We start from the raw sequence: 27,731 nt of genomic DNA, 5'->3' as shown, positions 1-27,731 counted from the left end.
TTTCCTGTGTTTTATGTGTTCGTATCCCTCCCCTGCTAACGAAAATAAGTGTAAGCATAAATGGGGTAGTAATTTTTTGTATTATTATAACTTCTACCAACCTTCTTCTTCATATTTCAAAAATTATATACTCATCAGTGATAAATGCCCACATTTAATGAGCTCTTAAAATGTGCTACTTGTGAGTGCTTTTCAGACAGATTACGTCGATCTGCACAAGAACATGAGAAGTAGGCACGGGGGAAACTGAGTCTTAGTAAGGCTCTGTCTTATCCAGGTGGTGAATGACAGAAGCAGAATTTAAATACAGAGCCCATGCTTTCAACCATTTCTACCTCTGCACCATTGATAATTTAGAAAAGAAGGCGAACAATAAAAATAATATTAAGAGCACCCATAGTTCCGATCCACTACTAGAGGCAGCTACTGCTACCATTTTTGTACATGGCTTTTTTGTCTCTGCCTATGGTAAACGGCCTCTAGCTTGACCCCCCACCTCCAGCCATTCACTCCCTTGTGTACTCCCCTCCTGTTGAGTGAGGGCTAGATCTAGTAACTCACTTCTAATGAACAGAATAAAGCAGAAGCAATTGAACATAACTTCTGAGATGAGGTTATAAAAAGACTGCAGCTTTCATATTGAGTCTCCTTTTCTTCTTCTCTCTGAGATCGCTCATTTGGGGAGAAGCAAACTGCGTACTGTGAGCAGACCTATCGAGAAATCCCTGTGGTTAAGTAACTGGTGACTCTGATCCACAGCCAGCAAAGGCCTGAGGCCTGCCAATAGCCAGATGGGTGAGTTTTGAAGCAACTCCTCTCCCGTCGAGCTTGATGATGGCTGCCCCATCAACACACGAATTCTGGCTTTTGTGTGTGAGAAAGAGCGAGCAGAGGCAGCCAGCTCAGCTGCGCTTGGTGCCCTGACCCAGCGGCTGTGGGATAAACAAATGTTTGCTGGCTTAAAGTGGTAATTTGGGGGGTATTTTGTATATATTGCAATAGGTAAATAATACACTGTCCTATAGACATTTATCTAAATATGGTTGATCATCTATGTTTTACTATTTATCACAGGTCAATATTTAATTTATTGAGTGAAACAAGCTGATAAACCTTGCTAACAGGCTGTAAAATTCTTTTTTTTTTTTTTAAATTGTGAAATATAGCCACATACAGAAAGTACGCAAGGTATCCACGTGCACCTGAAAGAATCATACACAAACACCCTGGTCCCAATTTCAGTGTATTTTATATTTTAAATAAAATAAATCTGCAAGGTATATGTAAAATCAGTCACGATATCATCTCCAAAGAGAATATAAAAGAGAAGAGAAGATAAAAGGCAAGCTAATAGAGGGTACCATTTCAGGATGGTTTAGGAATCAGGGTCTCTGAATCTTTCTTTTGTAAAATCTTTCTTATGCACTTTTCTTTAACTGTCTAAAGAGGAAAAGCTTAACTTTGTCCTCGGGAAGAAGTCTAGGGATTGTGCCATAGTGGAGCGTATATAATATGTGGGACAGAGTGGGGCCTCTGTACAAAATTGATAAAGGAATGAGTGGACTTGGAATTAAGAACATGGATTTGAGCTCCTTTTCAGCTGATTGGAAGTGAGTGATGTCATCACTTAACATATATGAGATTTAGTTTCCTCATCTTTAAAATGGGGACATGCTCATGAAGTTGTGAGGTTTAAAAAAGATAGCATTGTCTATATGAGGCCCGTTTACAGGGTGCTCAGCATATATAGCAAACCCTCAATACATCAATTACTCTTGAGTAATAATTCTGATTTCAGAACACCATCAAATATTGATTTATTACTATATAAGACTTAAGTAAACATATTTAGTTTATTTTATTATTATAATATTTTTTGGCCGCACTGTGCAGCATGCAGGACCTTAGTCCCGTGCCCCTGAAGTGGAAGCACAGAGTCGTAACCACTGGACTGCCAGGGAATTCCCAACATATGTATTTTAAAATATCACAACTTTATTTCTTATTAAATGATAAATGTTCATAATAAAATAATTTTAAAGAATTTTTTTTTTAAGTATGAAGAAGAAATCAGCAAACCACTTCAGAATTCCACCAGCAAGAAATAACCAACATTAACTCTGGTGGACATCATTCCAAACATCCCTGTGTGTATATGGATGGGTTGGAAGAATGGAAGGCTAGTTAGGTAGATAAAAAGCTAGCTAACTAGTTAGAGATCATAATGCTTTTTAAAATAAAAATGTTGTGTAATTACACTTGATTGTAACTAAAGAAAAATGAACTGAAGTGAAACTGTATTATACACTTGTAACTTCTATAATATTGTACATCAATTATACTTCAATAAAATAGAAAAAGGTAAGTGATTCATCCTCTGACTTTCTCCCACCTCCTTTCTTTAGTCCTGAGTTTTGTTACTTTTACAATTTTAAAGTTAAAATGATTGATAACACATTGTGTTCAGCCATCAAAAATTTTGCTGTTATGCTGTTGTTTAACCTTATTTAAATGAATGTGATCCCCATAACTAGTTCTTTGAACTATAACTTCTTCACTCTAGAGGTGTGTGTTTTAATAAATTCATCTTGCGATTGGATTAGTCTTCCAGTATATTTTGCAAGAGGGCTCATATAGTTTCTGAGTTCTTTCATGTTTCAGAATGTCTTCAGTTTTAATATTCTTGAGTTACATTTTCCTTTAGTCAGGGCTTTGGGACATAAATCTGATTTCTTCTTGAAGAATGCTGCTGTGGTGAAGTCTGAGGCCAGCTGGATCCCACCTCACTCCCTTTTTATCTGTCTGGATAAAGTCTTCCTCTATAGATAATGTTGATCAGGATAAGTTCAGTGCCTCCTTGTAAATTGTACTGTTTTTTTCTAGTATATTAATTTCTTATGATTTGCAGATTTAGTATTTTTCTAGTATCACAAATATATATGAAATGACATCTCTGAAACACTCTCCCATTTGTTAGTTGCTCTCCTTAAAAAATATAAATGATTCTTTATGTGGGCCAACTTTGAAGTCTATTTATCATCATCTGTAACTGATTTGTTCATTTATCTTTTTCCTTTGCATTCACTGTGAGGTGCTAAAGCCTTTTCTTTTTGTCATTGTTTGAATTTTTAGTTGTGCCTAGTCTGTTCTCCACGGTTTACATTTATTTGTTTGATCCATAAGGATGCTGCTTTGACCTGCAATTGTTTCCTTAACCTGGTAATCTGCCTTTTCAACCCAGCATATTGCTTCATCATCTTGTTTTTGAGTCTTGTATAAATGACTCCATACTGAGTTTTTTATTGTTCTTTTGCAGATTGTCTTTCCTTTCCCTTTTGTGTTCTAGAATCCTTGCATAGTTGAAATGCCATTTTCTTCCCTTTTTTCTCACGCTTAACACGGAGAGCTCTGCCCAGATCTTCTCTTTGCTCTGATCCAATGTGGAAAGATACTATTATTCCTTTTTGGCTTTGTCTTTGATCAGGTGGTCTTGCCTTGTTACTTTTAGTTAAATTGATCAGGCTGAATGTTTCTTTCTGAACACTCTTCTGGAATCAGAGGATGCAGGGCATGGGCTGAGAGCTTGGCTGAAGCTTCTGGTTGACCTGACATGGGTTTTCTTCTAGGGTCCCACAAAGTATCCTGTTCTGGGGCCTTCCACCGGCCATTTAGGTGTGTCTCCTGTTCATCCCACCATCTCAGCATGAAGCCACAGAAAAAGCTGGTCCCCAGTGGCTCTTCCTGTTTCTGTTGAGTCCTCTGTGCCTCACCAGTATTTTATTTTCATTGCAAGTGTGATAACTCTTGTTTAGTGTTATTTGTCATATCGTGTTACGCCCCTGCCCAAAATCCTTCCAAGGCTCCCGTCTCACTCACTCAAAGCCATAGTCCTCCAGTTTTTACTGGGCCGTCAGCGTGATGCCCCCGGTACCCCCATCCCAACCCTTGGCTCCCTGGGCTTAAGCCACACTGGCTTCCTTGCTGAGCTTCAAGTGTGCCAGGCCCACATCTTCCTTAAGAAGCTCCCAGCAGTGGTTCTCCCTGCCTAGAACCCTCTTTCCCAGAGAGCCTCATGGCTTCACCTTAGATTCCTCAAAGCTTGACTCGGATGTCAGGATTTCAATGGGATCTTTCCTAAAGATGCTTTTGTGAACAGCAGGTAACTGGGAATTCCATCCCCCTTCTCTAAGAACAGACCCTGGCTCTGGGGCTCCAGTTCAGCCACCTTGCCCAGGAAGAAGCATGCGGGCCTCTAAGTGAGAAAGCGCTTCTGGAGGTTGTATGACTGGCTATGAGAAAAGGGACTTCACCGACCCGGCCTGGGGCACTCAGCAGAGTAGTGGAGAGCCCTCCACTGGGACAGCCTACAGAGGCTGAGACGTTGAGTGAAAACTAAACTTGCAGTTTGAAAGATTCTGTGAAGAAAATTTACAAAATAAAATAAACGAATCCAAACTGAACTAAAATTTTGTCACCTTTTTTCTCTTGCTCTGCCAAGTTTTCACCCAGACTGTGTAGAGGAGACAAGGACAGGCCCCCACGGACTTCAGTTTTGGGCTTATACATATTTTTGACCCTTTGAATGAATAGCTGCTTGGAAATGGAAAAAGATTGAAGTAAACTACCTGCTGACTTCCGGTTCCAAATGCTAGCTGTCTGGTGGGTCCGGAAGCTAAGCCGTTCGGCTCTTCTTGTGAAAACCGTAGATGAGATGGAACGCTAAGACTGAATGTCATTAGCTAAGCTAATGGAACGCTAAGACTAAGCCTGATGACAGAAGCTAGAATGGTTCACGGTCATCATGGGGTAGATGGATCTGGACTGAGGATCAGCTACCTCGACTCCAGCATATGGCATGCTCTTGCTTTCCTTCATGAGAAAATTCCCCTTCTCAGGAGTTGTCCTTGAAAATAGTATTATCTCCCCCTCTTCTCCCATTTCTCCCAGTCCAGCCAGATGCTGGGAATCACAGGAAAGCCTGAACAGAAAATAGGGAGAGACTGAAGTAGTGTGGGGAGGCAAGTGACCCTGCGGAAGCTGTGAAGTAGCTGACAAGGCATGAAGTCTCTGGTGGCTTCTACCTGGCAGGAGCTGGGCTGGTCCCATCCTGCATTGTCTCTGAGAAGCAGAGGCTGGGCTGAGATCTGAGCAAGAGGGAAGCATATTCAATGCATGGCATCCCAGGGGAGAGCCAGCTATTAAGCAAGGAGTGCACTGAAATCTGTGAGCAGAAATTGCGAACTGGAGAAGAGAATTTGACCCTTAGGGCATGCATGGAGCAAATCACTCTTCCTGGCTTTAACAAACACTGACAAACCAACCTTGTCCTGTCCAAGGATGAGTAAAACAAACAATATCATTATCAATACAAAGAAGGGGACAATGAAAAATCTTGCCCCCCAAAAAGGTGGGCGGGAGGAATAAGGTAGAGAAATACTGAGAACAATTTATCACAGAATCCAGATGGTCATTTCAGAAAACTGTATGGTACTCCCACATACTGCATGAAGGTCTCTCTGAAATGGAAGCAGAATGTCTGGAGGAAAGATCTAGAGGGGAAAAAGGCAAAGCAATTAGATGGAGGAATCATGATGGGAGAAAGCAAGAAAAATATATGTGCTCAATGGGCAGTATCGCCATTTCCTGCTGTGTGAAGGTTTACCACGGGTGTGGAGGACATATCTGAGAAAGTCCCTCAGAATTTAGGGAAAAGGAGACAAAGGGTTGAAAGGACGAGAGTAACAATAAGTGAGATTTCAGAAATGTTGGCCAGAAAATGTAGAGCTGTGTGACACCAGTTAGCATTGCTGAGCTAAAGGCGCAGAAGGCTCATGGGAGGCAGGAACAAGTAGCCCTGATTCAAGAAAACCCCAAAATAAGAGCCTCAAATCTATGTAGCCTGGCGTGAGAGGATTAGCCTCCCGAGATACATACAAAATCCCGTAAATAGGCAGAGGTGAAACAATGGGGTTGTTTCATATTAATAAAAATTAACCTAGCCTTCGTCTTCTTTCCAGCACACTAAATGACAGAAGATAATTTGGTAGCATCTATAGAGTTTCAAGAAGCAAAGGATGTGATCCAGGAATGTTCCATATATGTTCCAGTGAACATTCACGTGTGCAGTGAATGGGATGATATCACTGGATGTGCAAAGGAGACAAAATATATTATCTGCAGTCCCTCCTTGAAACACTTCTTTAAGACACATTTGCAAACTGAGTAATGAAACACAAGAGCTCAGAATTAGATGGTCACCATATAGAAGGACTCACAGTGAGTAGTGATAACAATTAAAGAAGAGATAAACTTCAATGTCACCATTATGGTTATAAAAAGGAATTAAAGCCTGAAGTTCATTCAGGATGCAGAATGCTTATAATATATAAAATAATAGTGTCATAACTATGAGCTGGATCCCAAAACTTCAAAGAATTATTAAAAAAGACTGGGAAGTACATGAGATGGTGTGTGGAAAAGAAAAGTAAAGTGCTGAACTTATTGTCTTACAGAGGACCTGTGATTTCATCCTTGTAATGTGTTTATAGATTTTAGTTTTCTTTAGGTGTACATGTATCTTCTATTTTTCCTAACTCAGATAAGTATTTACTTGATTCATAAAGAAACAGTAGAAGATAAAGAAGCTAACAAAAAATTAAATTCCCTGAGACGAATGTGACCTGAAATTTTGAATATCTACATGGGCTCTAGTCTCAAAGGAGCCCTCTCTTTTTTTCATGTCTTTGGGAAAATGATACAGAGAGAGCTTAGGGTGGAAGTGGAACCCTACTGTGGCTAATGTCACTGACAATGTTGAGATCTGGCTGTCCCACGTTTTCCTGGGATGAAGGGGGAAGGAGGGGAAGGACAAGGGATGAGCTCAAGCTTCTCCATAGTCTTGCAAAGCTGTAAGGATGTTTCAACCTCCGTGTGACCCAGGAACACTCCATGGAGCTCAGGATTCACTTATAGTAGAAGAATGAGGGTCTCACTCTTTTCTCTGGAGGAGAGCAGTGGCTGTGTGACCTCAGAAATATTATTTTTACCTTTCTTGATCTTTGCTTCCTCATCTGGAAAGCGGGGGCAATAGGTTTCTCTCAGAGGTCCCTTAGAGGATTTCAACACATTAGGTACATAACGCATCTAATGTAGCAAGGGAAAGTGTAGGTGTTTAATTGATGCATACCTTTACCTTCCCAGCACTTCAATATTTCTGTCAATCTAAACTTTGAGGGAAAGATGGGCAGTCAGTGGGCTGGTGATCTGGAGAGTTCTGATGTGTCTCTGGGAGGGTTAGGAGGGGGCTACCAGGGAGATGGAGGACAAGGTCAAGGTGGAGAGGCTAGGATCTCACTCTGTGCCTTGCACTGACGGCCACCGTAGTTGACAGTTTCTTTCTCTTGACACAACTCCAAACTGCCTATGAAACATGTTCTGAGAGAAATCCTCCCCCACTTACATTTCCAATGAGGAAGGTATTGCTGTTTGATGCATTAATTATCATTCCTAAATCTTTTCCTCTAGAAGGAAGTTATTTGCAGTTATCCATTTTGAACACAGAATGGTGAGAAACTCAGGCTATTTATAGCTACCTATTCTTTTGGTTGCAAAAGACGAGCGCTTCTTGGGAAGATGGTACTTCCCTAATTCAGGCTCTTGCAGCCTAGAAAGGGAAACTCCTTTGATGAATCATTGACCAAGGCCAGGCCTTGGCCAACCTTGGTCTTTCAAAACCCGGTCTCTGGTACTGTATTCTCTAGGAAGTCTTCCTGAATCTCCCCCAAAGCTGGGTTATTTAATATCAACCCCACCTAGTTCCCTGATTCCTTCTACATTCTCCTCTGCATGGGAGAAGCTAGCCTGGAAGCACATTCCCTAGAATTTTGCCGGCAGGGGTTAGGGTTAGATTCTGCTAAGGAGAGGTGCTGGGATGGTGTTTTGAAGGCCGAGAAGGAGAAGTTCTTATCTGCTGCAGCAGCTGTCAAAGAGTAGGTGTCAGTACGTGCGGGATGTTGCCAATGGCTTCCTCCCAGTCATTTTCTTGAGAATTCACCACTTCAGCACTACTGCCTGGATTGCGGGGGTAGCAGCTTCCTGGATTCCAGCCCTTGAAGGTTTCCCTACTGACATGACTCTAACCCGTACCACAACTGTTCAAACTTTTAATTCCCTGTACTAAGTCGCTTTCTTCTTGAAATACCCAGAAAGCCTCCCATCTTCCATTTCAAGCTTAGAAACACCAGACCGAGCTAAGCACTCTCTTCTGGACAGTTCTTTAGCACCTTTGACACAAATCAACAGCTCGGAGGTTGAGTCCACGGACTGTGGAGTAACGCAGAAACGTTCACAGCATCTTCAGCTGCTGAGACAAGCCAAAGGCTCTTAAAAAACCCCAAAAAACCTAATTGGGCAAAGAACTCGTCAAAGAATAGATACATGTATATGTATAACTGAATCACTTTGTTGTACACCTGAGACTAACACAATATTGTTCATCAACTATACTCCAATATAAAATAAAAAGTTAAAAAATATATATATATTCATGATAGAAAAGACATTCAGATGTTTCCCTCTCTTCATGTTAACCAAATAAAAAAATTTTAATTTGTTAAAAAAAAAAATGTGAGGGTGGGACTTCCCTGGCGGTCCAGTGGTTAAGACTGCGCTTCCACCGCAGGGGGCACAGGTTCATCCCTGGTCAGGAAACTAAGATCCCGCAAGCCCCATGGTGTGGCCAAAAAAATATTTTTAAAAATGTGAGGGCAAATCAAGAGCCTCCGCAGCTAACGCTGGCATGGAAGTTTTCAGCAGTATTTGTAGAATTAACAGAGTACCATGAATATGGAATGGGGACCTAAACCCGTGAAATCAATAGTAGTAAGTTCACAGACCCCGGTGAGTCATTTCAGTATCACAGGGTTAACCACTCAGATACACTGTGACTCTTCGTGATTGGCCTCTTAGAATGTTGGTTTTTTTCTGTGTTTAGGATACAACAAATTTATCTACCAGTGGAAAACCAATAAGTTTCCCAACCGCCTGCCACTTGACAACCACATTACTCTGGTTTTGCAGAACTTGACACCACTCACTAGCATAAAGAAAGGTGGAAGGAATTTGGTGAAAGATGATCCCTAGTCTGCTTTAGAATATGAGGTCCTCCTTCTTTCAGCTGTTCTTGCCATTTTACACCACTTCATCTTGGAGATCTGGGGAGGAAAATGACAGGCGTCAATCAGCCTCAGATAAAATACCACATACACCCTAAAGCAGGGGCAGGCAAACTTTTTCCGCCTCCAGTTGGATTCTAAGACCTTCAACCTTCTTTGTAGACGCTCACTCAGGCAATGTATTTTTCTGCTCAGAATTACTGTTCTGACTCCCTACTCCTGCCATCCACGCACGTTAATGGAGGAAGACCCCCTGTTTCCGGTTATTCAGGCCCCTTGTAAGCCCCTCACTCACAAAGGCTGAGCACCTGAGCATATGGGCCTAATTTGAGGAGTGCACAAAGCCTGCCTGTTTGGTACCTGCAGAAGCCATGGTGAACGCTGTTCCTCTGCAGACAACTGATTCCTTTCCTTGTATTCCAGCTTCCACTCTCCCTCACTGCTTTTCTCTCATTATGGGGGTATTTTTCAAGAACCTTAACTACAGGTACATTTTTAGCTGTATAGTTCGTTAGTGTTAAGTGTATTCACATTGTTCTGTAACTAATCTCCAGAACTCTTTTCATCTTGCAAAACTGAAACTCTGAACCCATTATACAATAACTCTCTATGCCCCCTCCTCCCAGGCTCTGGCAACTACCATTCTACTTTCTGTTTCTGTGTATTTGACTATTTTAGATGCCTCGTATAAGTGGAATCATAAAGCATTTGTCTTTTTGTGACTGGCTTATTTCACTTAGCCTAATATCCTCAAGGTTCATCCACGTTGTATCAGAATGTCTTCTTTCTTAAGGCTGAGTAATATTCTAGTGTAGGTATAGACCACTTCATCCACGGATGGACACTAGGGCTGCTTCTACCTTTGAGCTATTGTGAACAGTGCTGCTATGAGATATACAAATATCTCTTTGAGATCCTGCTTTCAATTCTCTTGGGTATATACCCAAAAGTGGAATTGTTCACAACAGCTTTGCAATGAGCCACAACCTGTCACAGAAGTGTTTATTTCAATGATGTTCATGAAAGCTGAACTTTAGAATTGGTTGGCCATTAGAAAAAAAAGTGGGACATCAAAAGCACAGGCAACAAAAGGAAAAACAGGAAAAGCCATTTTTTGAATGCCTGCAATAGAAGAGTTTGGCCTCTGATGACTAGGTGCACAAGATATGCTCTTCAGGGCACAATTAGGGTGTGAGTAATGTCTACCTTTATAAGGTCAAAAATAGATTATTGTCCAGAGCCTCCATGAAGATGGACAGCATGTTGATGGCAATGTTTTCATCCTTTAGGACCAACACATCTGGTCTCAAATATAAGAAGAAATTATTGCAGCAACAATATATAGTTTCCAGATGTAAAGATCAAAAAATTTATAATTGCATTTTTATATTTCTGAGGAATCCCTATACTGTTTCTCACAGCAGCTGCACCATTTTACATTCCCACCAACAGTTCCAATTTCTCTACATTTCCAGTTTCCTCACTTTTTATTTTCTGGTGTGTGTGTGTGTGTGTTTGTGTTTTAATAGTAGCCATGGTTCTCCATTTCTCATAATTAAAAAAATGGAATCACACAATTTGGGAAACTGCATTTTTCCCTTTAATATCATGAGCATATTTTAAAGTCAACAAATATTCATTTATAATAGAATTTCCGACGTCTGTGTAGTTTTCTGATCCATCACTTGCTTACTGTGCAACCCTGGCCAAGTTCCTCAACCTCTCTCTGCCTCAGTTGTAAAATGGCATAATGAACACTTTAAGAGACCTTAGGAGAATGTTGTGAGGATTAAATGAGAAGAACCTATAATGGCATGTTGTCAGCAATCAATACATGTTAGCTATGATTATCAATACTTTTATTATTGTTTGCCTACTGCATTGGTGGATGTAAGTAATTCTTTATCGACCTTCAGGTTGCTTCCGATTTTTCACTTACATGGACATTAGCAACATAGTTGCAGTCATTTCTTTCTTTAAAAACCATCCAAACAGGTCCCTCTTTTCAGGGATTAGTTGACTGAAGGAGGAACTCCAGCCCAGCTGAGACCCAGCCTCTATTCTTGGCTTTCTCAGAACAGCTTTTGGTCACGTAGAGCAGGCCTCCTTACCCCTTCCAGAAATACATTGCTCTGGCCGTGGTTTTTAAACAAGCCCTCTCATAATTCATTGCCAAGGTATCTCACCTGCAGATCTGTGGACCTGAAGTTTTTCTGGGGGCTCGGCATAATGATGCATGGCCTGGAGAAAGCTTAGTCAAATATTTACACGGAGGAATGTGGCATTTCCTACCCTGGTGCTCTGATTACCATCAGAGTCTTATCTTTCCCCATAAAAGGAAGTGTGGACATGTATTAAGTTGTCAACACGAGAAAAATATAAGGTCCGGAATAGAGGGCCTGGGAGACCTCTGCATGTTCTTCTATGTAATAACATCTGAGGGTAAGAAGGAGATTCAGCTGGAAGCGGGGGTTGTGGTGTTGGGGGGTTTGTGAGGTGGGAAATCTATGAGGTCAGGTATAATTTGGTGGGTCTGCCTTCTCATTCAACTCAGGGGGTTTTGAGTGGTCAGAAGGGAAGATGAGAACACCCATTGTTCTCACCAAAGGGAAGGAAATGCTAATGGCCAAGACTGACCCCCATCTGAAGCATCTCAGTGAAAGACACACACATCAGAGAAGCCTCCTTCTCTGAAACGAAGCCGAGTATTACGTGGGGAGAGCGTGAGTTTAGAGGCCAGGCAGAACTGGGTCGAAATTCTGCCTCTGACGCTCTAAACTTCCATTACTGAGCAAGTCACAAAACCCTTCTGAGCCCCTATCTTCTTGTCTATAAGCTACAGACAGCATGCCCTAACATACAGGTTTCACAAAACGATTAAATGAGATGATACGTCTGAAGTTCCGGTGTGATGGTTTGCTATAGGAGATAAAAAGTGACCACACCAAGTCGATAAATTCCCAGCTAAATGCAGAGAAACTGGGTGGTTTCGAATTTGGGGCACTCTGTAACATGGACAAACACCAGACTTTTATTAGCTTTTTTCTTAATACTGAAAATAGGACTTCTGGGAGTTGAAAGACTCCAAGTTGGAAAGTATCAATCTAGACCAACATCATCACACACGAGCCTCACTATGAAATACTCATCTTAGCCGGAACTTAAAGACATCATCCCAACACCCCCAGCATAATTCCTTCATCCATCCAGTCATTCCACCAGCACTTACTGAGGGTTTACTGTGCTCCGGAAGCTGCTGCGGGCACTGAGAATCTCAAGTTAGAGGAGGCTCAGTCCTTGCCTCTTGGATGACCCTAGTCTAGTGGAGGAGAGAAAACTCTAAATCAACTGTCTCATGTCATAAACTGACAATGTGAGCAACACACATAGTTATAGAGGCGTCCCCAGGGGCAGCAGACAATGAGGTTTTAGAATTGGAAGGACATTTAGAAGCCGACCAGTCCAAACCTCACTGATGTGTGGACTCTGCCTCCATGGTCTCCCAGCTTTGTTTTCATCATCTCTAATTTCAAGGGTTTCACGGCCCACTTGCACTCCCAGCCCCAGGCAGCCTTTGGGCGGCTCTGACAGTTAGAAAGGTTTTCCTTAGGTTGAGTCAGTATTTGTCTCCTGGAAACCGTCACACAGCTCTATGGAGTTAATCCCGTTCTTTCGCCTGACAACCCTTCAGGTACTGGAAGTCAGCTCACGGGCGACAGGCAAGTAGGGATAATTTTAGCCTCGCATTGCACAGGGGAATACTGGGCAGTCCGGGGACGCATCTGACTTCAAGAAGGGACTCTATTCGACACTGAAGACATGGTAGGCATGTCTCACTTTGGATTTATTTGGATTTTAACCACTAGCCTTAATAATTACACTGGACTTTATAAAGCACTTTAGTATACATTATTCCGCAGTGACCTCACATTGACCTGGTGAGACGGTTCGGCATGATTTATTATTTCCGCTTTGTTCATAAATGAAACAAGACTCTGAGAGGTGGTGTGCTCAAGGTCACACAGATAACATCTGGTTGAATTGGTCTTCTCCCTTCCATACAAGTAGTCCTGCATCCATTTAGTCCTTCCCATAATCTACCTGTGGTCTCCCCCTAGATTTATCTTAAAATATTGATTATATTGTATTGCTCCCTTTATCAAAAATCCTCAGCAATTCCTCTTACATTCCAGGGTTAACTTCCAAGCCCTTAGAATGACATTCGAGGCTCTCAAAATTGTTGACTTGCTTGGAGTTTCAGGGATAGCGGGATGGGTGGATGAAATACCAATAAACATTATCACTACAGTGATAGTTCAGCAAGAAATATATACAAAGGGTATCTTGAGAACACAGAGGAGCAAGGTGAAGGTCACAGGGGGATTCCAGGAGTTAGGGATGCCTGGGATGGACTTTAAATACATGCATACCAGTAGAAGGTTAACAGGAGCAAAGAGGCCTTGGAGGAGAGAAACAGCCTGGTGGCTGTACGCAGGACACCATACAGAATGTGCTGGACAGGTAGGTACAAGGCTGGACTCAGAGAAGGATTAGGCTATATGGGAGGCAGGGCCGCTTCCTGTCAGCTGTCAGGTTAGAGGCTTTGGACGTTATCCTGCAAACTTCGATGTGCCAAATAGGATTAAAGCAGGCCAGTGTCAACTGCATTTGGTGGCCCCGGCTTGGAGGGTGGACTGGAGTCCGAAGTCGATGAGATGGACGGGAGCCAGTCTGGCTAGAGATGAAGTAAGGAAACTGTTGCCATGAATCAGGGGAGTAAAGATAAAGGGCAGTGGAGGTAATCACAGGAAAAGGAAGGATTTTCACATATTTTAGGAGAGAAAAGCAAACAAATCCGATGACGGGGTGCCTGTGGAGATAAGGAGAGGGAGAAGCCAGGCTGCTAATACGCTCTCAGGAGCCTCCAGGTTGGGAGGAACATAATGGCGCTACTCACTGCTATTGCCACACCTACCCCAGCCTTCAAGGAAGTGCTGCAGGAAGGAGGTGTGTAGTACCTACTTGTAGGTGCGCTAATTTACTTAGGCTAGTAACAAAGAGCTCCCTCTCATCTTGGTGGGGTGGCCAAGACGACTGGCCAGTCACTTACGCCCGTTCCCTCTCCTCCCCCAGGTATCCTGCAGGTCTTGATTTCCTACGGTTAGGTGTGGCCATGCAACAGGGCCCTGATAGTCAAGCCTGAATGATGTGTGGGCAGTACTCCTTCACATTTTATCCTTTCTGCCGACTTGAGGCAGAAGAACCTGATGGAGACTTGAGAGGGAATGAAGGTCCCTGGACTGTGTGCAGAAGAGATCTGGCCATCCGCCAGGAACACCCATTTTAGACATGAGTGAACAGAAAGTAAATTCCTCTCATGTTTGAGCCATTGTGCATAGAATTTCTTTGTTACGGCAGTTAGTCCCACGTAACCAGCGCACCTTTCCTGTTTCCTACCTCACGTGGGTAGGAAAGAAGGGGGCGTTCAGCACATAGCTATTTGTGCCGGTCACTGCACTCAGTAGATTTCTGTACATCACCCCCTTAATCCTATAAGTGCTCGGAGATGTTTGAATGCTCCAGTTTTGCAGAAGAAAGGGAAAATCCCTGAAACGCATTGCTTTTGCTCAAGGTTATACCGTGTTCCCTTAGAGACATCCATGAGGCTGTGCAAAACAGATTTTTTTCACTGTTTTTGAATTTTGTTTTCTTTTTCAGCTTTATCGAGATGCAATTGACATAAAACATTGTGTAAGTTTAAGGTGCACAACGCGATGACTCACTCTGTGTGTATATTGTGAAGTGATTACTACAATAAGATTACCTCAAATCGTTACCTTTTTTGGTGTGCGTGGTGAGAACTTTCAAGATCTACTCTCTTCCAACTTCCAAGTAAGCAACACAGTATTGTTAACTATAGTCATCACACTGCATATTACATCCTAAGAACTTATTCATCTCATAACTGGAACTTTGTACCCTTTGAACACCTACAGTTTCTTAGGAAATTCGTTGTCTCTATGTTTCCTACCACACTTAGAAAGTAGAATCATGATCAAGAAGAATAGAAGGTGGAAGAGGAACAGAGGGAGAAAAAAAGTTCATCATTTGAACCCTTCGTTTGTTTAGGTCTAACATCTGTAAGTATCAGCTATATTCAAGAGCATGTGCGTGGGGCCGAGTATGTATGTTCACAATGACTAAAGCCATTACCGATGAGTGCTTTTGAAAGCAATGCCGTCCCTCTGTTGGCCCGGTTTTCATATCCTTTCCTTCCATTTTGGGTCTCTGTGCTTTAGTCACTCTGGTCTCCTTTCAGTTCCTCAAAGAAGAGCTGCTCCTTCTTGGCTCTATGACTTTGCAAGTGCTGTTTCCTTTGCCTGGAGTACCACTACCCTCATTCAGTTGGCCAACTTGTACTCATCCTTCTGCTTTCCCTTGAAGCACCATTTTCTCAGGAAGCCCTCTTTGACCCCGAGATTGTGGTATGTCCCTTGATAGCACTCATTGCATTCTAAATGGGGCAGTCATCAGAATTTTGATTATATAATCACTTTTACAGTTGGGTGGTTAGTAGTCCAGTCTTTCCCGGTAGACTCTCAGCTCCGTGAGGGCAGAGATGGAGTCTCTCTGGTTGGCTTCTCTCTCCCCAGAACCTAGTTAGAATGCCGGGCACATAGCATTCACTTCATAAATTTTGGGTGAATGTGAAAACAACGAAGATTTTTCTCTTAGTAAAATAATAAAAAGCAAACCTAAAGAAAGGCTAGTCTTCCAAATGGCTTTCTGGGAAACATACTACACAGGCGAAATTCTGAAATGAATCAGGCCACTTAGTAATTTGAGACTGACTTAAATCTAAACCAAGTGAGGTACTGTTCCATTTCACAAGTAAAGAGGCAGAGGGCATGAAGGTCTGACACGGATTCCCCCTGGTCGTGAGTCAGTGATGGGGGCCTCTCTCACTCTCATCTGTCCCTGCTCACTCTTGGTACTTTTTGTTGGATGCTGACTTTGATGGAGACTTGGCAGCCGTATGGCAGTGAGCCCCTTGTCCTAAAGGAAAGGGGAAGAACATTAGAAGTGGAACCCTGGCTCAGCTACTGTAGGTACTGTGTGACCTTGGGCGACTCTGAGCCTCCACTTCGTAACTTGTAAAATGGAGAGAATCTGCTTGTAGGGATGCTTGCAAGGCTCAAATGTGCCAATGTGGCTGGAAGTGCTTTACAGAGAGACTGGCACTTAGCAGTGCTCACAAAATTTTAACTGGCATCTAGCACTTTCCCAGTATTGGGGTTTATTTCAGATGCTTAGGACATGTTCCATGTGAACTAATAAGTCAGCAACTCCATTAATAAAGAAAAGAAAGACTTGCCCTTTTGCTGGTGGATAAAAAGGCTGATTTAATTCCTCGCCCAATGACAGAGATCTGAAGACAATGATTTGATTCCCTAATCGTGAACGTGCCCATGCTTCACAAAATGTGAGACGCTGAGCAAAGAGCAGTGCCCTGGTGGGGCCGCACTGCCTGAAGCCACTCTTTAAAAGAGCTTGTGAGTGCTCTGTTCATCATTAGCTGATGTGATGTGGTGAAGGAGTTTGTTTCTCCAGATTCGGACATTTTTGAGGACTTACTATGTGCCAGGTACACCCTGTTGAGCACTTTTCACATGCTGTTTTGTTTACTTCCTACCCTATTTCTCTGATGAATCTATTATCATCCCTATTTTCATGATAAGGAAATTCAGATTCAAAGCAATTAACGTGTCCTCAGTCACACAGCTAGTCAATAGCAGAGCTGGTGTTTGGATCCACGTCTGATGCCAAATCCCATGCATTTCCAGATACATTTTATTCTCTTCCTACTAAAACACATTCCATGGAGAGTGAAGACCAAAAGTCTGGATGAGAAAACCTAGTCCGGATTTATTATTAATAATACAAAATATTATCACCTGATAGCTTCAGAAACAACCAGTTTCCTTTGGAATGTAGTACTTTCCATTTTCTTTTATAGAAGCTCAGTGGTTCTGATTTTCTCTATTTGATGGTGCATGAAAGCCCCTGGGTAGAAAGCTGTTTAGTGGAGTGGAAAAGGGTCAGACTGGGGACTGTTTCTAGCCCTGAGCTTCTCCTCTGCGTGACTTTGGGAAATTCATTCAGAATCTTTGAGCCTCATTTTTCTTATGTGTGAAATGAGGACAATTGTGCTGCTTACTCACCTACGTTGATGGATTTTGTGAGGATCTATCAAGATAATTGTTGTACAATGTTATGCAAAAGACTCCATGTTATTATTCTAAGGCAGAGTCATCACTTTGTTCCCACTTTCTCTTTGCCTACAGATTCTCTTGGCATCCCATACCTGACGAGAATTTATGGCTAGTTGGATGTAACAGCCAAAGCTCTCTCCCTGTGACTTATATGCATCCTGATGTATTTCAATTTTTGCATACAGGAAGGTTTTCTGGTTGGAGGAGATGCAATTCTATTTCGAGGTTGTGGACTCAAGGTGCCACTAAACAGAGATTCATGTGCTTTCATTGACGTAAAGTGAATCCTTCATTTGTGGACAGCTTTGCTGCCCAAACCCAATCTGTTACTGCAGCCAATGGGCTTATCTGGTGAGTCTTGTCACTGTCAGAATCAAAGCCAAATATGGCAGGGACTAATGATTTCACTGAGGTGGTCTTTCCTGTGACCACAGAAACCTGCTTTGGGGGTTTCTGTCACTATCAGAGACCCTTGATGGAATTACAGCCCCTGAGTTCATTTTTGTTCTGGTTTATTATGTGGATAAGCGCCGTACCCAGCTCTCTTTGCCTTATCTGAGGGAGCCAGAGCCAGCGGTGGGTGAGTCATAGGATCTGGTCAATTGCGTTTCTACAATTTTATTAGAATGACTGGGTAGATTAGCTCTGTAAAACATGGAATAAGTGTCTTGGGCATTCATCAGAGTCTCCCACAATTCCTAGAATAATTTTGTATTTTTTTTCACAGAAGCATCTGTGGAAAGAGAGCAGGGGAGCCAAGAGACCTGGATCGTGATTCTGCTAATCCCAGGGGGTAACCTTGAGTATGGCCAGAACACTTTTGGTCGTGGCTGGTGGTATGGACAAAGTTCCATAGAGCTCAGGGCTTGGCCAGGGAGGGGCAGGGAAAGTTTCTCTAGGGGAACATTTGAGAGTAGGGTTTTCAATTATGAACTTGACTTCACCAGGCAGACAGAGGAAAGGGCAAGGGGTTTTCAGAGAGAGGAAGCTGACTGGACAGAGCAATGCAAAGTGAAAGTCGGTAAAGGGTCTCAGGAATGGCATCTTTGACTGTGGTGAGAAGGAAGGTTGTGCTGTGGAGCCTGGAGAGGCAGGGGGTAGAAGCCAGCTCGTGAAAAGTCTGGAGGACCAAGCTCAAGTGGTTGCTCTGGGCAACTGGCAACTCCCAAAGGCTGCTGAGCATGGGGAAGTGGGGAGGGAACATGATTAGAATTTGTTTCCATTAAGCGGTCGACACCCAGTATGAGACCAAAGGGATCATTTGTTGCTCTCATTAGCCCTGCATAATAAGTGAACGACCATTGATCTCCCCATTTAGCAGATGAGGAAGCTGAGGCTTGGAGAGATTAAGTGTTCAAGGACACACTACTCAAGGAAAACAGAAGATAAAAATAATTCATACTCTGCCGGATAGGATTCCATTGAATTCTTATAAACTTCAGTTCGAGATTAGGTAACATTTGCTCTGAGGCATTACCAGGGTTTAGACATTCATCCAAGATTCTGAAATGGAAAGAAGCCAACACTGCATAAGTAAAATTCAGAGTCATTAGTAGAGATATCATTAGGCCTCTCTTTTAATCATTTCTAAGAACCAATGTATCATTCTTCTCATTGGCTCTAGGGGAGGCTGGAACTTGTCTAAAGGTGGGTGTGCAACTAAAATTTTTGTAACATTTTCTGTGTCAGCTCTGCTAATGCAGAGTTCATCCACTGATGTTAATGCCACAGTGGAGGTCTAAAAGATTCTGGGAGAGCAAAAGAGATTTTAGTCTTTACAAATACAGTAGTTGGCCCTTATCCACGGGGGATAACATTCCAGGAAACCCAGTGGCTGCCCTGAAACCACAGATAGTACTGAACCATACCATGTTTTTTCCTTTATACACATACCTATGATAAAGTTTAATTCCTCAATTAGGCACAGTAAGGGATTAACAACAACAACAAATAATAAAATAGAACCATAATAAAAGTTATGGAAATGTGGCCTCTTTCTCTCAAAGTAGCTTATTGTACGGTACTCACCCTTCTTCTTGTGATGTTGTGAGATGATAAAATGCCTATGATGAGAAGTGAGGTGAATGATGTGGGCATTGTGACATAGTGTTAGGATACTGTTCACCTTCTTTATTATTATAATTTTTTGGCGGTACGCGGGCGTCTCACTGCTGTGGCCTCTCCCGTTGCGCAGCACAGGCTCCGGACGCGCAGGCGCAGCGGCCATGGCTCACGGGCCCAGCCGCTCCGCGGCACGTGGGATCCTCCCGGACCGGGGCACAAACCCATGTCCCCTGCATCGGCAGGCGGACTCCCAACCACTGAGCTACCAGGCAAGCCCCCTGTCGACCTTCTGATGATACTTCAGAAGGAGGATCATCTGTTTCGGGTGATCCTGGATCATTGAACTGTGTCGATGTTGATGATTGGATGCCAGGAGCAGATGATGGTGATGGCTGGGGATCCCAGGCAGGATGGAGTGGAATGGCACGAGATTTCATTAAGCTACTCAGAATGGCACAAAATTTACATATCGATTGTTTATTTCTGTAATTTTTCATTTAATATTTCTGGATCAAGGTTAGCCATGGATAACTGAAACCGAAGAAAGTAAATCCACAGATAAAGGGAACAACTGTACCTCCAGAGAGGGTGAATCCACTTGCCTGGCTCGAGTTTAACAAGGGTTACAATGTTGCATCTCAGGGCAGGAAAGAGTAGGACAATGAAAGAACTGGAATTTTTTTTCCCTGAGTTGTATTTCCAACCATCATAAAAACGAATTCCTGCTTTTGGGCATGGCACTGGGAGTTGGCCAGTCAGGGTTGAAATACTCACTCTCAACTCACAAGTATAAACTTTGGGAAGTCACTTACCTGCCATGAATCTCAGTTTACACAACTTTAAGGTAAATTTAATATCCCCTTCCGTATAGAGGTATTGTGAGAATGCAGTTTGCAAACATACATCTAGCGTGGGTCCAAAGTACTTATAAAAAATTATGTAAATTTGGAATTAGTTCTTTTCCTCAGGTCCTGGATGTTTTTATTGGTTTTTGTTCTCCATAAGATTTTACTACAGTGACTAATTTTCTTTTGTCTGCTAGATTCCTCTCCAGTGGCTTGTGACACTGCTTCAGGAAGACTTTCCCAACACCTGAAGAATTTCTATGTTCCTTTTCCCAGTCTGGGATGTCTACTTACCATATTGCCAGCTTCTGGACCTGTTGTGTCTGGGATGCAGGCTGAACCAAAGGCAGGTATCCTTCAAGGCATCCAGATATAAAAATAAGTACGTCGTTGAGATTAGGAGGAAGTTCACATTTTGGGGCTCCCCAAAGTAACTTTATCCCAAGATATAAATGGCATTCTAAAATGTATGAAAACAGACTTGATAGAAAACCAAACTAAAGCTAGAACTTAGTTGGAAAGAGGTTTATTTTTCAAATATATAAACTAAACCATTGTACATCTATTACAAAAGCACTAGGAATCTATAGCAAAAAATGAGTCAAATTCTAAAATATCACAAGTTTCTTTTCAAAATGTGTTGGTGCATTTTCATCGTCATTGGGTTTCAATTTAATGTCGTCTGCTCTTGAAATTAACACCTCCTCTCCTTTTCTTATCCACAGCTACACCCACCCTCGTGCTCTGGGTTGCTCAGAAATTCCAAGAAATTCCAAGTTTCCTGCTGCCTCACTGGCTGGAACAGAATGGAATGTGCACCACTGCTGATAACAACAGGAGAGGCCCCAAACCACAGAGGCAGGCAGCCCCGGGGTAAATCCTTGCTCCACCGCTTCACGTGGAAAGATGTTGTACAAGTTACTTAGCTTTCGTCATAGGTCGGATTTCCTGGGAAAGAGAGTCTAGGTCTCTGAGGGTTGTGTGGAGGAGGCTAACTGGGGAGTGAGCTCAGAAACAACGACAACATGGGGAGGGATGCTAGACTGGGCAGAGGGAGAAGCCGTACCATGATGCAGTTTCAATGGAGATGTCCAGCAATCCCACAGGGAGCTGAGATGGCCCTTCAGAGTTGTCCCAGCTGAGGACAAATGGTTAGGCTTTTGTACTTCCATGTTGGCCAGTCACGGATGCAGGCTGCCTTCTGAGAAATGGTCTGGGATGAAGGCTCTCTTTGACTGAGTCTTGGAGCAGCAGCTAGAGGTCCTGGTAGTAGGCGGAATGAGTGCCTACATCCTGAGGTGTATCTGGGCAGCCCACCGTACCTGTGCCTACATGTTCAATATATCAGAGACCAAGGAAGTCTACTTGGCCCCTCTACCTGAAATTGCAACCCCTTAATCTCATATCCCCTGTACCCCATCTCACTTTTATCCATCGTATTTATCATGAACTGACATACATTTTTTTAAAGATTTTTTTGATTGGACCATTTTTAAAGTCTTTATGGAATTTATTACAATATTGCTTCTGTTTTACGTTTTGGTTTTTTGGTCACGAGGCATGTGGGATCTTAGCTCCCCGACCAGGGATCAAACCCGAACTCCCTGCATTGGAAGGTGAGGTCTTAGCCACTGGACCGCCAGGTGAGCCCTGCACTGACATCCTGTGTAAGAATTCATCTGTTGTCTTTCTGGAAATGCTCTAGAACACGCTCCAAGCTACTTGAGGGCGGGCATTTTGTTTTACTCATGACTGTATGCCCAGTTCCTACAACAGGGATTGGCACAGATTGAACACTCAATAGATATGTGTTAATTGAGTGGAATAAATGAGTGAATAAATATAACATATACTGAGTATTCATCAGAAGCACTCAAGTTCTAAGCACTTGCAGTAACTAATATAATCTTCACGACAACTCCATGGAGGGGCACAATTATTAACCCAATTCTGCAGATGAAAACACTGAGGCACAGAATGGTTTTTTTTTTTTTTTGCGGCACATGGGCCTCTCACTGCTGCGGCCCCTCCCGTTGCGGAGCACAGGCTCAGCGGCCATGGCTCACGGGACCAGCCGCTCCGCGGCACGTGGGATCCTCCCAAACCGGGGCACGAACCCGTGTCCCCTGCATCGGCAGGCGGGCTCTCAACCACTGCGCCACCAGGGAAGCCCCACAGAATGTTTAATTATCTTGCCAAGGTCTTGCAGCTTAGAAGTGCTGTATTCAGGATCCGAACCAGGCCACGGGATTCATACCATTGCCTGGAATGGATAGAGCTGGTCCTCCATCGAGCGAGTTAGCCCTACCCTTCCTCCTCTCCCCTTTCTGCTGTCTCGTAGAATACTTGCCCAGTAATCACAGCATTGCATGCTCCAGATATTTTGTTTTATCGCTTCAGACCAAAAGGCGAGAGCTCAGCTGAGTTCCAACTCCTGCCCTTTCTTCCCACTTTCTCAATATTATTACCTTAGAACCTGATCAACTCGCACATCTTTTTTTTTTTTTTTTTCTAACACTGCCATTGACAGATGCAGATGCAGAGGCTATTACGGTTTATGGTGCTCTTTTGCATGCATTGTCTCATCTGATTAGCCCAGTAGCCTTGGGATATGGGCCATACAAGGGTGGCCACCTGCAGTTTATAGATGAGGAAACAGAGGCTCAGAGAGGTTACATAAAGCTATTTAGAATCAGAATTTTTAGTTCTAAGTCCCACGTTTGCTCTAATTTGCACTTTCTTTTTCCTTGTTGGGGCCCGGAGGGTAGAAGTTAATCCCGAAGCATTTCTGCCCTCCACATTTATTGAAAGTCACTTGGAACATTGGTGAGTATTTATCATTGGCTTCTTCCTACTTGACAAGTGGGGAAACCGAGGCACAAAGAGGTTACATGATTTCCTCAGGTTTCATACTGATGTCTTTGGAGCTGGGATATTAATTTCAAAATTCACGTGCCTGTACTCCTTAGCATGCTCACTGCTTCTAAGTTAACAATTCTGGGGTCTATTTCAAACTTCCATCCACCTTTCCTTGAGTAATGTAATAGGATTCATATTTAACATTTAAAAAAATAATGCTAGTTAAAAATAGAAAAGCCCAGTTCACTTTAAATGCACTCAGGATGCATTACCTCTCTGCCAGCCTGAAAAGATGTCTAAGGAGACAATGCTGGCAAAATTTACGTATTATAAAGAGCTCCTTTTATCCAGTTACATCAGCAAAATTTCACGGCATCTTTCAGAGGCCCAAGGAGAGCAGGAACATTTATTCTCCTCTTTGAATTTAATCATAAAGACATCAAGGTCGTCTTCCTGAGGCTGAGCTCCAGGCCACAGATTCCAGACTGGAGAAAAGTAACTTGAAAGAGCCTGTTTTACACAGGCCAGTGGAATGCTTTGTTTTTTTGCTTCTGAGCCTCCTAAGTGGACGCAGATCCACAGAAATAAATATTTACTTCTTGAGAGGGATGGTTAGGAGAATAGATGTTAATGTTCTGTCCTTACAGTGGAGAAACTCAATTCAGTTCGTGGACTCTCAGAGCTCCTTATGGCCCCGGTTTGAGAACCATCATTCCAATTAGAGTGATGGTAGCTGTGGCAGTTTTAAGACCTGTCTACATCTTCTTTCACATGCCATCAAGAGGTGAAGTCTAGTTCTCCCTCTGGCTTGAAATGGGGCAGGAATTTATGGCCACCTTGACAAATAAAATGTGAGAGAAGCGACCTTAAGTCATTTATAACACTAGGCTAGAAACAGTGATGCAGCTTCAATCTGGCTGTCTCTTAGGACATGGCTTTTGGATGGCTACCCTGGCCATGCTGGAGAGACCACGTGGAGAGAGAGGTGCCTGAGGACCCTACTCGATGCCACATAGAACAGAGATGAGCCTTCTCTGTTGAGTTTGGTCCAAATTGCATATTCATGAACTATGTAAATTGTTACCGTTTTATTTACACATTGCATTTAGAGCAGTTTGTTGCAGAATAACAGATAATCTTAACAATAGCCCACGCCATATGCTGGAATACGAGTCATAGTTCATAGAATTGAACAGGTATGAATCCAGCATCTTGCATCTGGATTTAAATAACCATTTATACAATGCATGGAACACAAGAGTCACTTCACATGTCTGTTGAATGAACTGATGGGCGAATGAGTAAAGAATCTTGGGGGAGATCTCTCTCAGTAGAATAACACTTGGGGTTATAACTGACCACATTTCTAATTGAAGCCATAGGTTGAGGTTGTTAAAAACCTGTGTAGTCCAAGTTAAAGGAGTAGATGGTTTTCCCATTTCCTGTAATGATTTGATCACAAGGAAGACTATGATAGCTTTGGGGTTGGCAATTTGATAGGAACTGACAAGCTGAAGGAAGGCAAAGATGATGTTGGTGCTTGAAAACCTATTTTGGGAAAAGGTGAGAGATATTTATTAAGCCTGAAGAAAAGAAGGGGAGACAGAAAAGTTGTCTTAAATCCTTGAAGGAGGTGACAGATTTCTTTTCTGTTATCCAAAAGCTGCATTAGAACAAACAGGCCAATGCTATAAAATAACAGTTGACCAGCTTTTTCAGTAAAGGGACTGATAGCAAATACTTTAGGCTTTAAAGCCCTGTGGTCTCTGTTGCAACTATTCAACCTGCCTTTGTAGCACAAAAGCAGACACGGTCAATATGTAAACGAATGAGTATAGCTGTGTTTCAATAAAACTTTATTCACAAAAACAAGCTGTGGGCCAGGTTTGGCCCTTGCCTGTAGTCTGTCAATCCTTGCTATAAAGAAATGGTCTTTTTTCTACATAAGCCCAAGATTCCTAATACATAGAGCCATCAAACTTCAGAATTGTCTTGGAGGAGAATGACATTTCCTTAGTATGTTTAAAATAGGCTGGATGTACAGATTGGAGAAAAATATTCTTTTCTCTTTATATATATATATATATATGGCATACATTATATAATAAAATATATATAAAATAAATATACATAAAAATAAATATATATAAAAGTAAAATATATATAAAAAATCAAACAAAAGCCCTTTGCCATATATATATGAATATATATAAAGAACTATGTATAGCGAGAATATATAAAGAACTCTTACAACTCAATAATAATTATAAAGTACCTGCCCTTTTCTCTCCATGGGTAGAAGTTTTGAACTGACACTTCACAAAAGATATAATGATGGCAAATAAATATCAGAAAAGATACACTACCTAATTTGTCATCAGAGAAATGCAAACTTAAACCATAATAAGTTACCAATGTACTTATTAAAGTGGCTGGGATTAAAAAGACTGACCATATCAAGTATCAGTGAGGATGTGAGCAACTGGAGTTATTGCGCCTTGCTGGTGAAAGCATGAAATACTATCATCACTTTGAAGGGGTCTTTGACAATTTCTTATAAAGATCAACACTCACATATCATCAATCAGCCATCCTATTCCTAGATATTTATCCAAGAGAAATTAAAACATGTGTCCACAAAAAGACTTGTACACAAATGTTCAGGGCGGCTTTATTCATTATAGCCCCCAAATGGAACAACAAGCCAACTGCCTGTTAACAAGTGAATGGATAAAGAAATGGTAATATACCCGTGCAATGGTAAATATTACTCACGATAAAAAAGAATAAACTATTGATATTCTCGACAACATGAAAGAATCTCAACATACGTTGAGGAGAGGAATTCAGACACAAAACACATATACCAGTATTCCATTTACATAAAAGTCTAGAACAGGAAACAATCATTTATAATGACATCCCAAATTAGTGGAAAGCAGACTAGCGGTTGCCTGGGACTGGGGCTGGGACAGATGGACTTTAAACGGTTAGAAAGGAACTTTCTAGTGTCATGGACACGTTTTATATCGTGATAGTGATGGTGATAGCATGAATGTATAAATTTGCTAAAACTCACCAAACTGTACCATGTACCTAACAGGGGTACATTTTATTGCATGCATACTTTTCCCCAATAAAGTTGATTTTCAAAAAGTAGGCCAAATGACCATCTTTTGGGGATCCAGTAATAATAATAATGATATTAATGGCTAATATTTATTGCATGCTTTCATTGTCCCACATGTTGTACCATGTTCTTTATCTGTGTTAATTTAATTCTAGAGCTATCTTTTGAAGTAGTAGTAGTGTTATCTCCATATAACAGATGGAAAACCCAAGCCTTAGAGAGATTTAATGATTTTCTCAAGGGCATGCACTAGTTCTTTGCAGAGGTGGGGTTTTAAACCAGATCTTTCAGATCCTCAAACTTCCAGGGTAAGAATTAGGTATTACAAGGCAGGAATCCTGTTCTCTTTGCTCTGCCACTGACTTGTTAGAGCCTTTGGGCAACTCACTGTCCGATCTCAGCTTCCTTATGTGCAAAATGAAATAATGGGCATTTAGTTACTGTTCAAGCTTTCATAAGTGTTTAATTTACAAATTTGATAATAAACGTACCATTTCCACAGCCTCATTGGCAAAGAAGTGACCTGTGTTAGTCAGATTTACTGTAGCATCAAATAACCCCCAATATCAGTGGCCTCTCACTACTAGATTTACTTCTTGCTTATGGGCCTGCTGGTCAGGTTCGGTCTGTGGACTGGGTCTTGTCTGCACTTCAGGTTCAGAAGTACTCTACGTGGCTCTCATTCCTGGACCCAGGCTGAAGCAGCAGCAGACACTTGGACATCCACTTCTCACGGAGAATACAGGAGTGGGAGAGATGGATTAGAAATACACAAAGCTTGAAACTGACCTCCTATCGTTTCCCACCTGCAGCCCACTGGCCAAAGTAAGTCACATGGCCAAGCCCAGTCATGGAGGCTGGGAATTATGCCCTGTCCATGGTGTTGGAGCAAGGAGAGTGAATATCTCTTGACCAATAATGCAATTTCCCAATGAGTGCAACCTCAAAGACTTAAGAAGAGTCAAAGAGTCTTCTTTTTCACTTACTCAGAGTCTTATTCACGAATCTCCAGTTTCCTTACCTTCTCATCCCGTCCCTGGGTTCACTGGCTGTTAAGCGTAGACTTAATGCCTCTTTTAGACTCAGAAGTCAAACTGCAGGTCCTTTGAGGGCTTAAGATATTGGTTTTTAGCATTACTGATCATTCATGCAATTTACTGAGTTAAATATCATTTTAATAACATTGATTTGTAGTATTAGTAATCTTTTGTGATCTTGATGGAATTAGGAAAACATTTACAAGTGGGGATTTATTTTCTGATGAATGGGGGTAGGTCCTATGATATATCTTGCTCCCATACCAGCTGTAATATTCTCTCTGACCGCATTGGTTCATGAATGTCAAACAGGCAAAATGAGGAGGCGTGCACTGAATAAACTACCCCTC

General features: G+C 42.2%; 1 long non-coding RNA gene across 6 annotated transcripts in view; it reads left to right on the top strand.

Moving 5' to 3' along the window:
- The window catches only part of LOC137209863 (uncharacterized), a 393,448-nt gene that overhangs the window by 351,988 nt on the left and 13,729 nt on the right, over positions 1 to 27,731 (top strand). For all 6 annotated transcript variants that reach the window (XR_010936151.1, XR_010936154.1, XR_010936150.1 and 3 more), the window contains 9 exons: positions 669 to 795; positions 14,892 to 15,065; positions 15,214 to 15,313; positions 17,519 to 17,797; positions 18,174 to 18,282; positions 20,553 to 20,701; positions 21,081 to 21,998; positions 23,124 to 23,181; positions 27,000 to 27,169. This is a non-coding gene — a long non-coding RNA (uncharacterized lncRNA). The remainder of the gene's footprint in view (positions 1 to 668; positions 796 to 14,891; positions 15,066 to 15,213; positions 15,314 to 17,518; positions 17,798 to 18,173; positions 18,283 to 20,552; positions 20,702 to 21,080; positions 21,999 to 23,123; positions 23,182 to 26,999; positions 27,170 to 27,731) is intronic.

The sequence above is a fragment of the Pseudorca crassidens genome, chromosome 17 (assembly GCF_039906515.1).
Source record: "Pseudorca crassidens isolate mPseCra1 chromosome 17, mPseCra1.hap1, whole genome shotgun sequence".
Classification (NCBI taxonomy): domain Eukaryota; kingdom Metazoa; phylum Chordata; class Mammalia; order Artiodactyla; family Delphinidae; genus Pseudorca; species Pseudorca crassidens.
The sequence above is the reverse complement of the archived record's forward strand: the minus strand, read 5'-3'. Positions and strand labels throughout refer to the sequence as shown.